This window comes from Marmota monax, unplaced genomic scaffold (assembly GCF_021218885.2).
Source record: "Marmota monax isolate L192 unplaced genomic scaffold, Marmota_monax_Labrador192_F-V1.1 WCK01_AAM20220418_F8-fsc00033, whole genome shotgun sequence".
Taxonomy (NCBI): Eukaryota; Metazoa; Chordata; class Mammalia; order Rodentia; family Sciuridae; genus Marmota; species Marmota monax.
This window is the reverse complement of record NW_026694282.1, coordinates 15,506,592-15,519,215: the sequence shown is the minus strand read 5'-3', so window position 1 is coordinate 15,519,215 and position 12,624 is coordinate 15,506,592. Positions and strand designations below refer to the sequence as shown.

Below are 12,624 nucleotides of genomic sequence, written 5' to 3'. Positions count from 1 at the left end.
TATACTGAGAAGTGCCCTGAGTTACATATAACATTTACTCTCCCTTTTCCCCTTGGCAATGTCCTTATCTGTAAGAAGCAGGGAGGAGACAGACCAAGAAAAACATAGCTGCTTAGGGCTTTTAATGGTATCATGGGGCCAAACACAAACAATGAAGTTCAGGGACAAACACTGAATTGCAGAGCTCCCAAAATAGTTAAAAGTTGAGAAGCTAAACTTCTGAAAGAAGGAGAACATAGAAGATATCCCAATATCCTATGTCACTATCTCAAGGCATTTTCATATTCTTTACTTGAGGTCAAGATAATAAGCAGAAAGCTGAAGCTGAGAGTTATCAAAAATGTGCAGAATCTTCATCTTACAATATTTGGGTTTTAAAAAGCAGAGTTTAGATCATGCCCTGCATAAGTAGCCCTAGTATGTATTCCAGGTTTCTAGTTGAGCCCACTGAAAAACTATATACTACTGATAAATATTTACTGGTCTCTATAAATTCTAAATCCTAGGCTCTACTATTCCTATTATAATTTAACAAAAGAAAAAAACTGATGAGAACTGAAATATAGGGAATAACAAAGTAGATAAAATAAAAAATTAAAACATGAAATATGGCAATTAATAATAAAAATTTTTACAGGACGGATGAACAAAAGAGAGATTTTGTAAACTATACCATAAACTAGTACAACATACAGAAAAGAAATGATGAAAAATAGATAAAACGACACCAAAAAAATTTGAGGCAAAAATGAAATTGACTATTATCCTAGTTAAAGCACAGACAGATAAGGTAAGGGGAGATGAGATAGGACAAAGGAAAGATTAAAAAGGGTTGTTAAACCCCAATGTTATGAATAAAAATAAAACTACAAATGGGAAAATCATTTGAAATTGACAAACAAATGAGAAAATCTAAAAAAAAAGAAAAAAGAAAAAAAGAAAACCAAAGCGAAAGCAACACTACCTCCAAATGAGCAATAATAAGTTGTCAGCTGAATTGTTTAAAAATAATCTGTGAATGGAATAATTATAATCATTGTTTATTATATTTACTTGAAACTGGCTCAGTAAATATTAATGTATTGCCTTATTAAAGCAACAAGTAATATTTCTTTTAGTAGCAGTGATGTTCACAATATCTTTATACCTCTTCAAGAACATGGCTTATTAATTCAACTACTGGGACTGTTATTGGTAAATAGAATTCAGCTGCCAACCTTCTCAAAAATTGCCTCCATTCCAGATCATGATGAAGATCCCTTGATCTTTCCTGATGAAGATTATTACCAAAGGTCATAAACTCATTATAGGTCGGGCTTCCTCCAGTAATTGTTAAACACAGGATTAAAATATTCAAATTGGGGTGTCTCTGGAGGGTTATCCCATATTTAGTACTTCCTGTAGAGATGGTGATTCCTTCCATTGAAATTGCACTATAGCTTAGCTCCTACCTCTGACTGATCCAACTTCCTCACTCATTCATAGCTCTTGAATATAGAACTCCCTAATAAACCACCTGCTCTCTACTTTCTATCTCAGCATCCATTTCTCAGGAAAACAGTTTGTGACAAGTAGGTTCCATGCTCTATTTCTCCATCTTTGGAGCAGGGTTTTATTATTTGTTAAATTGAAATAAATTACATCATGTTTTTCCCCTCTACCTATTTAAGGTATTTTATACCATCGTCTTTGTATAGAAATACAATAAAATTTGTATAGCCAAATGATAATACTAAATCAAATATTAATAAGAGAAAGTGTTAGAGAAACAGAAAGAAACATAAATAGAAAAAAAACCACATGATTTGATTGGAATTTCCCCAGATTCAATTCAATTTATTGATAAAGAGAAAATCAATTTCCAAGCATCCCCAAGAGAACTTTTAGGAGATTTTCAGTATCATTAAAAACGGCTGTATTTTACCAGTGATGTAGTTTTGAGCATCTGACCATCACTGTGACAGAGTATCAGAAATAATAAACTTGAAAAGAGGAAATGTTTATTTTGGACCAGTTTTTGAGTTTGCAGTCCATGGCCAGTTGACTCATTGCTTTGGGGGCTATGGTGAGGTGATTTATCATAGAAAGGATCATGTGGCAGGAAAAACTTGTGCATTCCATGGCAGTCAGCAAGAAAAAAAAAAATACAGAGAGAGAGACAGGTGCTGAGATCCCAATCTTCCCTTTAAGAGAAAACCCATAGAGATGTCAATTCCTTGGACTGGGCCCCATCTCTCAAAGGTTCTACCACTTCCTAATAAAGCTTGGACCGAGGACCAAGATTTCAACACATGAGCCTTTGGGGGGACATTGAATATACAAACTAAAACATCCCATCCCTTTCAACAAAAGCTTATCTCATAATACAAAATGCATTTAACCCATCTTAATGAGTCTCTGAATTTTTAACTGTTCCAGCATATGTCCAGGTCCAAATTTTCCTCAGAGACTCAAGGCAAACTCAGGTAAATAAATACATAAATTGCATACTTCTAAGACAAAATAAAGGATAAACATACCTATTCTGAAAAGAAGGAATAGGAAATTAATAGTACAAAGGAGTACTATAAGAACAAATCTCTACGGGGCAAACTTCTTACAGCTCCCTGTCTGGCACCCATGTCATTTAATGGTGTGATGTGAGCCTCAAAGTGTTTGGGTACCCTTGCCCCTGTCACCTTGCTTGTTTAGCTCACACAGCCACTCTCTTGGACTGGCTCTGCTTACTGCCTATAGCATTCCTCAATGGACAGTTCACATTATTCCTAGCATTTCTAATTTCCTGAAGTCTCCGTTGTACCTTCAATGTCACTCTCATAGTTTCACTATGCATTGTGCTGTCAAGGTTGGCTTGCCAGGATTCTAAAAGTTCCATATACTTTTTGGTCTTAAAGGCTTTCCTTGAAATCTTGGTGAAAGCCTCTTTGACCTGCTTATCTCTGATTCTGCATGCCTGCAAACTAGCATCAGACAGACAATGCCAATATTTTCTAACCAGCCTGAGCTATACCAGGTCTTTGTCTGAACCATAATTGCAGCAACTTCAAGTGACTTCCTGCCTGTAAAGAATCCCAAGGAAATGACATCTGAGGCAGTCTGGGATAGGGAATGCACTTTGTGCGTCTTTTATCAAAACTGTGATCTGGAAAATCTCTGACACAAGTTTGGATTTCCACGTCTTTGAACATACAATGGGTCAGGCCTTGCTAAATTCTGAGGTGAATTTATGGCATCTTTTCTCTTGCCTTGGTGCCAAGTGATTGGCTTCATTCTGATGGTGCTAATTTCTTTAGTAATTGCACCTTCCTTTGCAGCACCTTTAAGTGTGTTCCTTTACTGGCCAAACTGAAAGTTTCTGCCCTGAAACACTTTGCTCCTTGTTCTCAGAGGAAATTTTAATTCTAAGTAACCAGTAGTATTCATGCCACTTCCTAAAAGCTGTGCTGCCTTGAAATTTCGTCCACCAGATAAATTAGTCTATCACCTTAAATTCAACCTCCACATAGTCTCAGGTATGAAGAAAAAAAAAAAAAAAAAAAAAAAAAAAAAATATATATATATATATATATATATATATATATATATATGGGTGGGGATTGAACTCAGGGCTTTGAGCATGCAAGACAAGTATTCTACCAACTGAGCTATATCCCCAGACTTGCACCCATATTTTTTGCCAAAGTGTGACATGGATGGTCTTTATACTAATTTCCAATTAAGTCAAGTCTTTCCATTTGAAATCTCATGAGCATAACCTTTACTATCTGCAGTTTTATCAGCAACCCAGTCTTTTGTGTCCTTATCATAATTGCCTGTTAAGCTCCATTTACAGTATTCTAGACTTTCTTTAGTCAGTTTCTCCAATTTTTTTTCCAAAAGTATTCTTCAAACCAATGTAAGACTCTTCTATATCATTCAGGTGTATCATGGAAACAATACCACTTGTTAGCACCAATTTTCTATAGTAGTCAGCTTTCTATCACTGTGAAAAGTGACTGAGAGAATCAACATAAAAGGAGGAAACATTTATTTAGTATTATAGTTTCAGTCAATGATCACGTGACCCATTGCATTTGGGCCTGTAGTGAGGCAGAATATCCTAGAGGAGTAATTGGTGAAAAAGCTTCTTACCTCATGATGATCAACAAGTGAAAGACAAAGAAATGGTGGAAGAGACTGAGGTTTCAATATTTCCTTCAAGGGTATGGTACCAAGTCCTAACTTCCTCCTACTAGACTCTGCCTCTTAAGTTTCCCCACATATGATGATCAGAAGGTTCAGGGAGGTCTCTACTTGCCAGATAACAAATATATATCCCAAAGCCACGCCCCCAATACCCACCTTCTCCAGCCACACCCTACCACTTCAGTTACCACTCAGTTAATCCCTATCATCGGATTAATTCACTGATTGGGTTAAGTCTATCACAGCCCAATCATTACTCCTCTGAACCTTCTTACATTGCGTCACACATGAACTTTTGGGGGGACATCTCACATCTAAACCATAACAGCCAAGGATATTTAAGAAGTCTGAGCCATAATGTGATAAATGGATCATTAAAATTAAGATTGAGATGGCCAAAGATATATTTATGGGTGAGAAAGAGTAATAATGGAACATCATATCAATAGAAATAGATCTAGCAGCAAAGAGATTACACGGATTTTTTTTTAAGAAGAATCTGTAGAAGTGAGTTTGTATTATAATCTGTAGAAATGTGCAAGATGGGAAGCTCTTCTGCACACCATGAGTCAATAATTTGAGAAAAGGAATTAACTTTATTATCAAAAGCTAAGTTAAATTGATTTTTGGAGAGTTGTAGGGAAAATCCAAAAACATGAACATATATGAATATATATTTTATATATTATATAAATATATGTATATAATATTATATAATATATGTATATTTTGTAATTATAAAGTAGGAGAACCATATGGTAGGAGCAGCCTCATGATTTCAAAATTTATTCAATGATGGTTTATGAATGTTGACAAAAAGAATGACAGTTTATGTCACTAGGTAAAAAAAAGTAAAATAAAATATTAGATAATTTTCAAAATTCCTTCTAATGTTTATTTAATAATCTAGCATGGCAAAATATTATTTGTCAAAATCTCTATTGCTGAGTATGATAAAATAATGCTTGTCTTGATTGATGATTAGATTAGAAAATTTGAAAATTAAATTTTGAAATAGAAAATTTATATGCAAGTATAAAATACTTGGAGAAAAAGATTAATCACATTTTTAATGATTCAAAATTAGAAAAAATATATTTATCTTTTATTTAACCCCTAAAAAAGTTTAAAATAGGCAAAATAAGAATTTTCAATAATATTAAAATGAATTGTGATCCTAACAATCCTCAAATATTTATGAAAATAAAGCACAAAGACCTGAATATAAAAATAGTGTACAAGAAGGCAAATAAACAATTCATAAGTGGAGGAAGTAAATAAATAATACTTTGGGTACATCATATCAACAATTATTTAAAATGAAAATATTTGTCTGGAAAATAATGAAATAAATCCTCATTTTTTTCCCCTAACATTCAGAAACTAACAGTTTAGCATATTTTCCTCCTAGTTGGTTCTTATTATGCTGAATATTTTTTAAAATAACAGGAATTTGCGAGAGCTATCATGTGTTCAATTTAATGATTAAAGTTGTTGTTTTCTTTAAGGCTCTTGTATTTTGCTTTGTCATTTCATATTAAGATGAAGACATTTTAATATTTGTTTTCATATTTGCAATTTGATGTGTCAGGTATTAGAAGACAACATTAAATTGTGTTTTTTTCCTATTAACATTGTTCTTGTTTCTTCTTTTCTTTTGCTGTCATTCATTATCTTGAATCTTCTTTTAAGATGCAAATTTGGATTTATATGTATTCTATTCATTCTTCCTCAAGATATAATAAAGTTGTCATTAGGAGCTGGAAGTGTTATTTTCCGCATTTTTGTCATGTTATCAATGTACCATAAAAATTGCTTATTTGATGAAGATTGACAACAAAGATAGAGAATGCATTCTAGGAAATCAATGTAAAGGATCATCTTTTATTTGTTATCTGATTGCACAATGATTTAATGATATTATACATCATGTCAGTATCAAGTAAACAATGCAAATAACTCAACACTACTTTAAAGCATTTTACTAACTCCTTTTTAAAAAAATTATTCTCAACCATATGCAAATGAACTATAGCCAATGTTCAAGCTTAATGAATGAATAATTTATATTAACATGAATATGATATCCCTTATGCCAGGGGCATCTGAAAGTACACACATAACATCACTGCCACTTTTTGAAATCCATTTGAATGGATATGAATTATTCCTGTGGTATATAAGTAGTTAAGGAGTAATATGTGTATTGGAGAAGGAATGTATTTGAATGAAAGTGCTTATGTTTAAAGCTGATCTTAATCTTCGCCAATGATAGGCTATTTTAATTTTAACTTTTTTTAGTGGCTGCTTTCAGACTTGAGAGAATAGCAAGGATAACGGAATCCCAAGATGATAAACCTTCCTTAAGCTAGAATATGCGTACTGTGATAGATTGTCATCTGCATATCGGTTTCTTACCCTTCATCCTAAAAACTTATTTTATTGTAAACAATATTCCTTTAATGATTGATCTTATTTTTGTGATTTACATAGTATCCACTATTTTCAAGAAGTGACAAAATTCAGGATCTAGATTTAAATAGTGGAATTTAGTTTAAGGGACTTTCAAATTTATTATCAGCATCATTAAATTATGTTAAACAACTTGAGTTACACGTTAATAATCTTCATCTGAATATTATACCACTAGATGGAGTTTTGGGTTTTGTTTTAGAGTGTTTGATACATGCTATAGAATTTTAAAGAAAATGATTTTATATATTTATTTTAAATATTAGCAAGAATTTGATAGCAGGAATACCTTTCACTGGGCATTATTAGGATATAGAATAAAACTTAATTTCAAAATATACTTCTTTGGGTGACATACACTATTGATTTGAAGAACACTCACAAAACAGCATAGTGCTAACCTTGGAAAGGTGACACTAACTAAAATGTAAAACAGTATGAAAATATGTCAAGTTTAATGACAATCCAGAGCTAACAATCTGAAATGACATTTGCCTTTACTTAATAAATGTTTTAGTGAACACTGACCTCATGATTAAAAAAAATTAAAATAAAAAAAATAATAAAACCTTAACTGGTTAGTTATCAGGGCCAGCACATGGCCAAGTGAGTGCTGGTGACAGAAACCAGTAAATCACTTCATTTTCTTTCCTCACCAGAAATTGATGTAACTACAACTTGCTTGGTAGAATATCAAGAAGGAAGCTGTACTTAGTGCCTTCAACACAATATCGAGAATCCTTATTTCCTAGGAGAGATGGCGATAGATGACTGTTGCCTGCCATCATTCAAGAAAATCCATAATCAAAGTAAAAGGCAAGAAAATCTCCATGTAAGACTCTGTGCTTAGACGGAGAACATAGATACCAAAGTGTGAATAAGGATTTTAAATGAAAAACAAAATTGCTCCAAAAATTTAACCCAGTCCTGAAAATCTGAAAATTCTGTAAATCCCTAAATTTCTGTAATTGACCATGGCTAGTAATTTACATTTTTCTTACATAATTCTTTTGGGTAAGCCCACTCCCAGAGAGCAGGTAAATGAGACACCTGAGGTTTGCTGAAATCAAATTCTATTTGAAATGATTCATTTTTATCCTATTAATACACTTTTTTAGTAACACTCAGCCACATACAGCAAAAGCTTAAATGGTTATTTTAGAAATGTTTCAAGGACTGAACAAATGACTCAGGTGTCTATTCTGTTTTCATCAAAGCTGGAAAATGGATTCGGAGAGGAAAAGAAAGTTAAAAGCTGGCTAATCTGCTTCCTATCAGGACAGGGCAGAGGGGATTATAACTACTTGTGCTAAATGCCTGCAGGGCCATCTCTGCTTGAAATGACCTCTCCTACACACTTGATGATTTTTAATCTCTCAGACAGAAAGTCACTGACAACTTTGAGAAGAGTAAATGAGATGGCACCACACACAGCATATCACCCTAGACGGAGGTAATACTTTTTTTTTATATGTTTTAATGCAAAAAAAATGGACACATCAATTTTGGGCTAATATTTGTCTATTCATTCCTTCCTACTCTGTTCAATCCAATTGTTTCAAAATGTAATCTAGTATATTTTTGGCAAAAATTAAAACTAATAATGATAACATTCCATTAAACATAACTCAGTTTTTAAAAGAAACAAAAAAAATTTAAAAATTGAACATTAAAATTATAGAAGCCTTCTAAAACTTGTATTATAGTATTGCCTATTTTTACACTTTACTTTGGGATAGATTTTTCTAAAATACTGCTTTAACAAAATAGTATATAAAATAATAATGTATATATATATAGTATATGAAATAATTATATATATATAATTATATATATTATATATAAAATTATATATATATATAATATCTTTGGGAAAATAGTATGGTGAAACAGGTAACCCATACTATTTTATTCAACCTAGAAACTTCTAGACATTTCTTATATGCAGTCGCAAAACCAACTGAAACTTTCTTTCCTAAAATTTGCCTCCTTGAGATATAAGCAAACAAATAATGCTACCTCCTTTTAAGGAGAATAATTCAAAAATGCTCTACATAGAATACAAAGGAGTATTTACCTATAGAAAATGAGAAAGAAATGTGCATTATTAAATTTCCACAAAATCATATTATTTAAAAATGACTTTAAAATCCCATCAAACTAAGCATTAAAGCAAGTACTGAGACTCAAGATGCAAATACTTATAACTGAAGGATCTTTGTTTTATATGTATCTAAGTAGTATGCTTAGGATGACTTGAACTTATGATTAAAAGTATAACCAAGACGACCAATGCTAACATGATTGTGTCCAGTGAATTTTAGTAGGCTAATTCTTTCTTGAGTATAGTAATCCATATTGTTCGATTGTTTGTATCTCACTTCTATTTGTTAGATAATGGTTTTTCTATCTTTTTGTGACTGTTAATAACAAAAAAATAATTTTTGATGTTTTCAATAATAGGAAGAAACATTTTGGTCATTTAAACTCAGAAAAATTCAGTTTTATAAGTACTATATAAAACCAATAAAATTTTATTGGCCTATATTCATAACAAAATACTTATCAAACACCAATTTCATACTGGTAATTTAAGGGGTTCACATGTGAATACATACGTGACAGATTCAGAGTATTCTATGTAGTGATTTATTATTTTAAAAATCAGCAAAAAAAACTTGTTCAATAAACCCTTTTGTCAAATTAGTAGTCCTTCTATTAATAAAGCTCTATGGGGTGACGGCCAGCATCTCATTGGGAGGTTCTTCTTCCTGCCAAGGAGGGTTTACTGGAGCTAGACAATAAAGATGGCTCCAGCGGTTTATTGAAGGTGGTACATCAAAAGTAGGGGTAAGGTTTCAAGGGTGCAGTCAGCAGGTTGATTGGTCACCCCGATCTCAGAGAGGCTGTGCGACTATAGCAGATCACCCCATCTTGCATGCTGTGTGGGACATGACAGAGTGGAATAGGAATTCACAATGTCCCTGGGCAGTCATACACAGAAGAAATGTCCACTGGAAGTTCACAGAAACCATATGTTCCTATTCACTACGCTGTGATACATGGCGGCCCACATGTAGCCCATGGGTGGCTTGTGATATTTTGTATATTAAAGTCATTATGTTTGTTAATGAAGAGTTGAATTGTGAAATATGAAATCAGTCTCAATCATAAACAGAGCAGCCCAGTCACTTTTAGAAATAAATTGTAGTTGATATAGATCATTGACACATTTCCTTTTTCAAAACTTTGGTTTAAAATGCTATGAATAGCAGTGCTTGACAAAAAATAAAATAAAATAAATCCTTGTTTTCCAACTAAAATACCTTTGGAAATAAAGAAAATGAAGAAAACATACCAGTGCTGAAAAGTAGGTATGTGCATAAAATTACTGGTGGAATTGGCAAAAGATTTTTCAATAATTGGAAAACTGAGTGTCTAGATAGAAAATTAAAGACCAAATTATGCCAGATTGTAAGGAAGTATATCTGAAATAAGTAGAAGGAAATAAGTCTCAGATTTATAAATGCTGTTTGTAAGAAAAGGTTTGTTCAATTCTATGCAAACTTTTTGAGAATCTACATTAAGTGAATAATTTTCTAAGAAATTAGATTATATAAACACTGACCTTAAATTAACTTGAGTGATAAAAACCACACATAAAAGAAAATTCTTAAGGAATTTCAGCCTTCACCAGCTATAGACAATTGCATAGGAATAATTTATAGAACTTCTGAGAAACATTTCATTTCAGATAACAGTACTTTTTTTCTTTTTCATTTTTTAAATTTTTTTAGTTGTTGATAGACCTTTGTTTTATTTATTTATACACAGTGCTAAGAATCGAACCCAGTGCCTTACACATCCTGGGCAAGTGTGCTATAGCTGAAACAGCTCCAGCTCTTTTTTCTTTTTTTTATTGCACTGGGGATTGAACTCAGAGCATCACTCATGTTAGACAAGCGCTCTACTACTGCAATACACTCCTAATCCATTGAGTAGTCTGGAAGTTTTTTCTTTTTTAAGTTATTTTTTAAGAGAGAGAGAGAGAGAGAGAAAATTTTTAAATATTTATTTGGTGGACACAACATCTTTATATTTTATTTGTGTGTGGTACTGAGGGTGGAACCCAGCGCCCCGGGCGTGCATGCCAGCTGAGCGCTTACCGCTTGAGACACATCCCCAGCCCAGTCTTGAAGTTTTCTAAGAAAAAAAACTAGCGAACAGTTTCTAAATTTTTTTTGAAACTGTAAAATATTAATAATAATTTCATAAACTTAGTACAATGGGAGAAAATTAGAACTAATCTCATTATTTATATTGGTGAAAAATGATTAGTAAAAATTCAGTAAACAATTTTTTTTTTCAGGTTTCCAATGCATTTTTTATTCACTATCTTTGATGACTATAAATAAATTTTTCCACTATGGAAAAGAAAGTTAGCATAGTACATTTTCATGGCTGGGGAATGGATTTTCTCAAGTCATCTTCAATAAGGTAAAAACTTAAGGAAAAAACCCTGAATGTTGGAATTCAGTTCTTTATATAAAGTCCTAATGAAAACATAACAGAATAAAAATAGACCCAAAAGGAAAGACAGGGAAAAATTAAAAAAAAGAAAAAGAAGAAAAAGAAAAAGGAAAAGAAATTAAGACGACTCATTGCTTCTCGGATTTCTCCTCAGTTCCTTGTTCTCCTCCTTCACAGAAAGAGCTTCCAGCTTTTCGGTCACTTTTTCAGCATTATCATTTTTACCCAGTCCTTTCTTTTCTCTCTCTTCAATCGCTTTCCTGCGTTCTTCAAACTTTGTTTTGGATTTCTGTGCATTCTCAGCGTTTAGGAAGCGGATGGGGAGCAGCTCTGGCTTAGGGTACTCCTCAGCAAAGTCAGCATGGGTGTCCAAACCCAGGCACCATCACTGGCTTCAGTTCAATGTTGGCATGATATAGTGGTTGGCGCATATCTTCAGGGTCTTGTCCCTCCTCATGAGAAGGCGGATGGTTCCTTTCTCCTTATGTTTCAGGAGCTCCACATCACCAGTGCCTCGTTCCTTCCATTCTGGAAGATCATTCTCTGAAGCAAATCGAATTAGCTTTGCTGCATCTTAAGAAGTTCCTCTTCATCTTCCTCCAGCGTTTTAATTCCTTGCTCAGGGAACGAAACTATAGGCTCAAACTGGGGGTCGTGATTGGACTCATCTGCATTCTCAGTAGAGGTATCATGGTCCTGATGACCCAGGCCCCGCCCTCGCACTTGGGCTCCTAGCTCCACACGCCCAGAACGCACAGACTGGCCCGAGGTTGGTGGCAGAGGTGGTCCCAGTAAACAATTTTAATCCAAATTTAAAACATATTTCAGCATTAGAAAATATATTAATACAGCTCAACATAGTAATAGATCAATAGAAAACTCATACGATCATTCTTTGAAAATGTATTTGATAAAGTTAAAAATAATGCATTTTCAATTTAAAAGCTCTTAATCAATACAAATTAAGGAATACTTAATCATATCAACATACTAATTCATAAACCAAGACAGAGCTAGCTTAGAAAGGACCGTATTTAGATACTCATTTGAGTCCAGCAGATACTCAAGCTTTTATCTCACTCATAAGGGGCTATCAAATCCCTTCTATACATTCTTCAAGAAGGAGCCTTCTAATTCTACTCCTGAGTCCCTAATAGACCCTGAATGCTAGTCCTTCAAACTCTGGGCAGCTCTGACTCAGAAACACTAACTTGGGAAGTTAGTGTTTGAGTATAGAAGTAATAGGAGGCCAACACAGGGCAAGCTAAGGAAAAATTAGAGTGCCAATCCCACCAAGTACACTTTTACCAGGTTGAGACTGCTGGTTCTGAATGACTTCCTCTTATTACTCCTGGGGTGTCAGGCTTGGACATCATTGAAATTGTCTACTCTACATTGATCTTTAACTCAAAACAATATCAAGAAAGATTCCATTGA

The 12,624-nt window shown here is 33.4% G+C and overlaps 1 pseudogene; it reads right to left on the bottom strand.

The window, feature by feature from the left end:
• Positions 1-11,305: 11,305 nt before the first annotated feature.
• Positions 11,306-12,624, bottom strand: part of LOC124108825 (ran-specific GTPase-activating protein-like) — a 78,363-nt pseudogene continuing 77,044 nt past the window's right edge.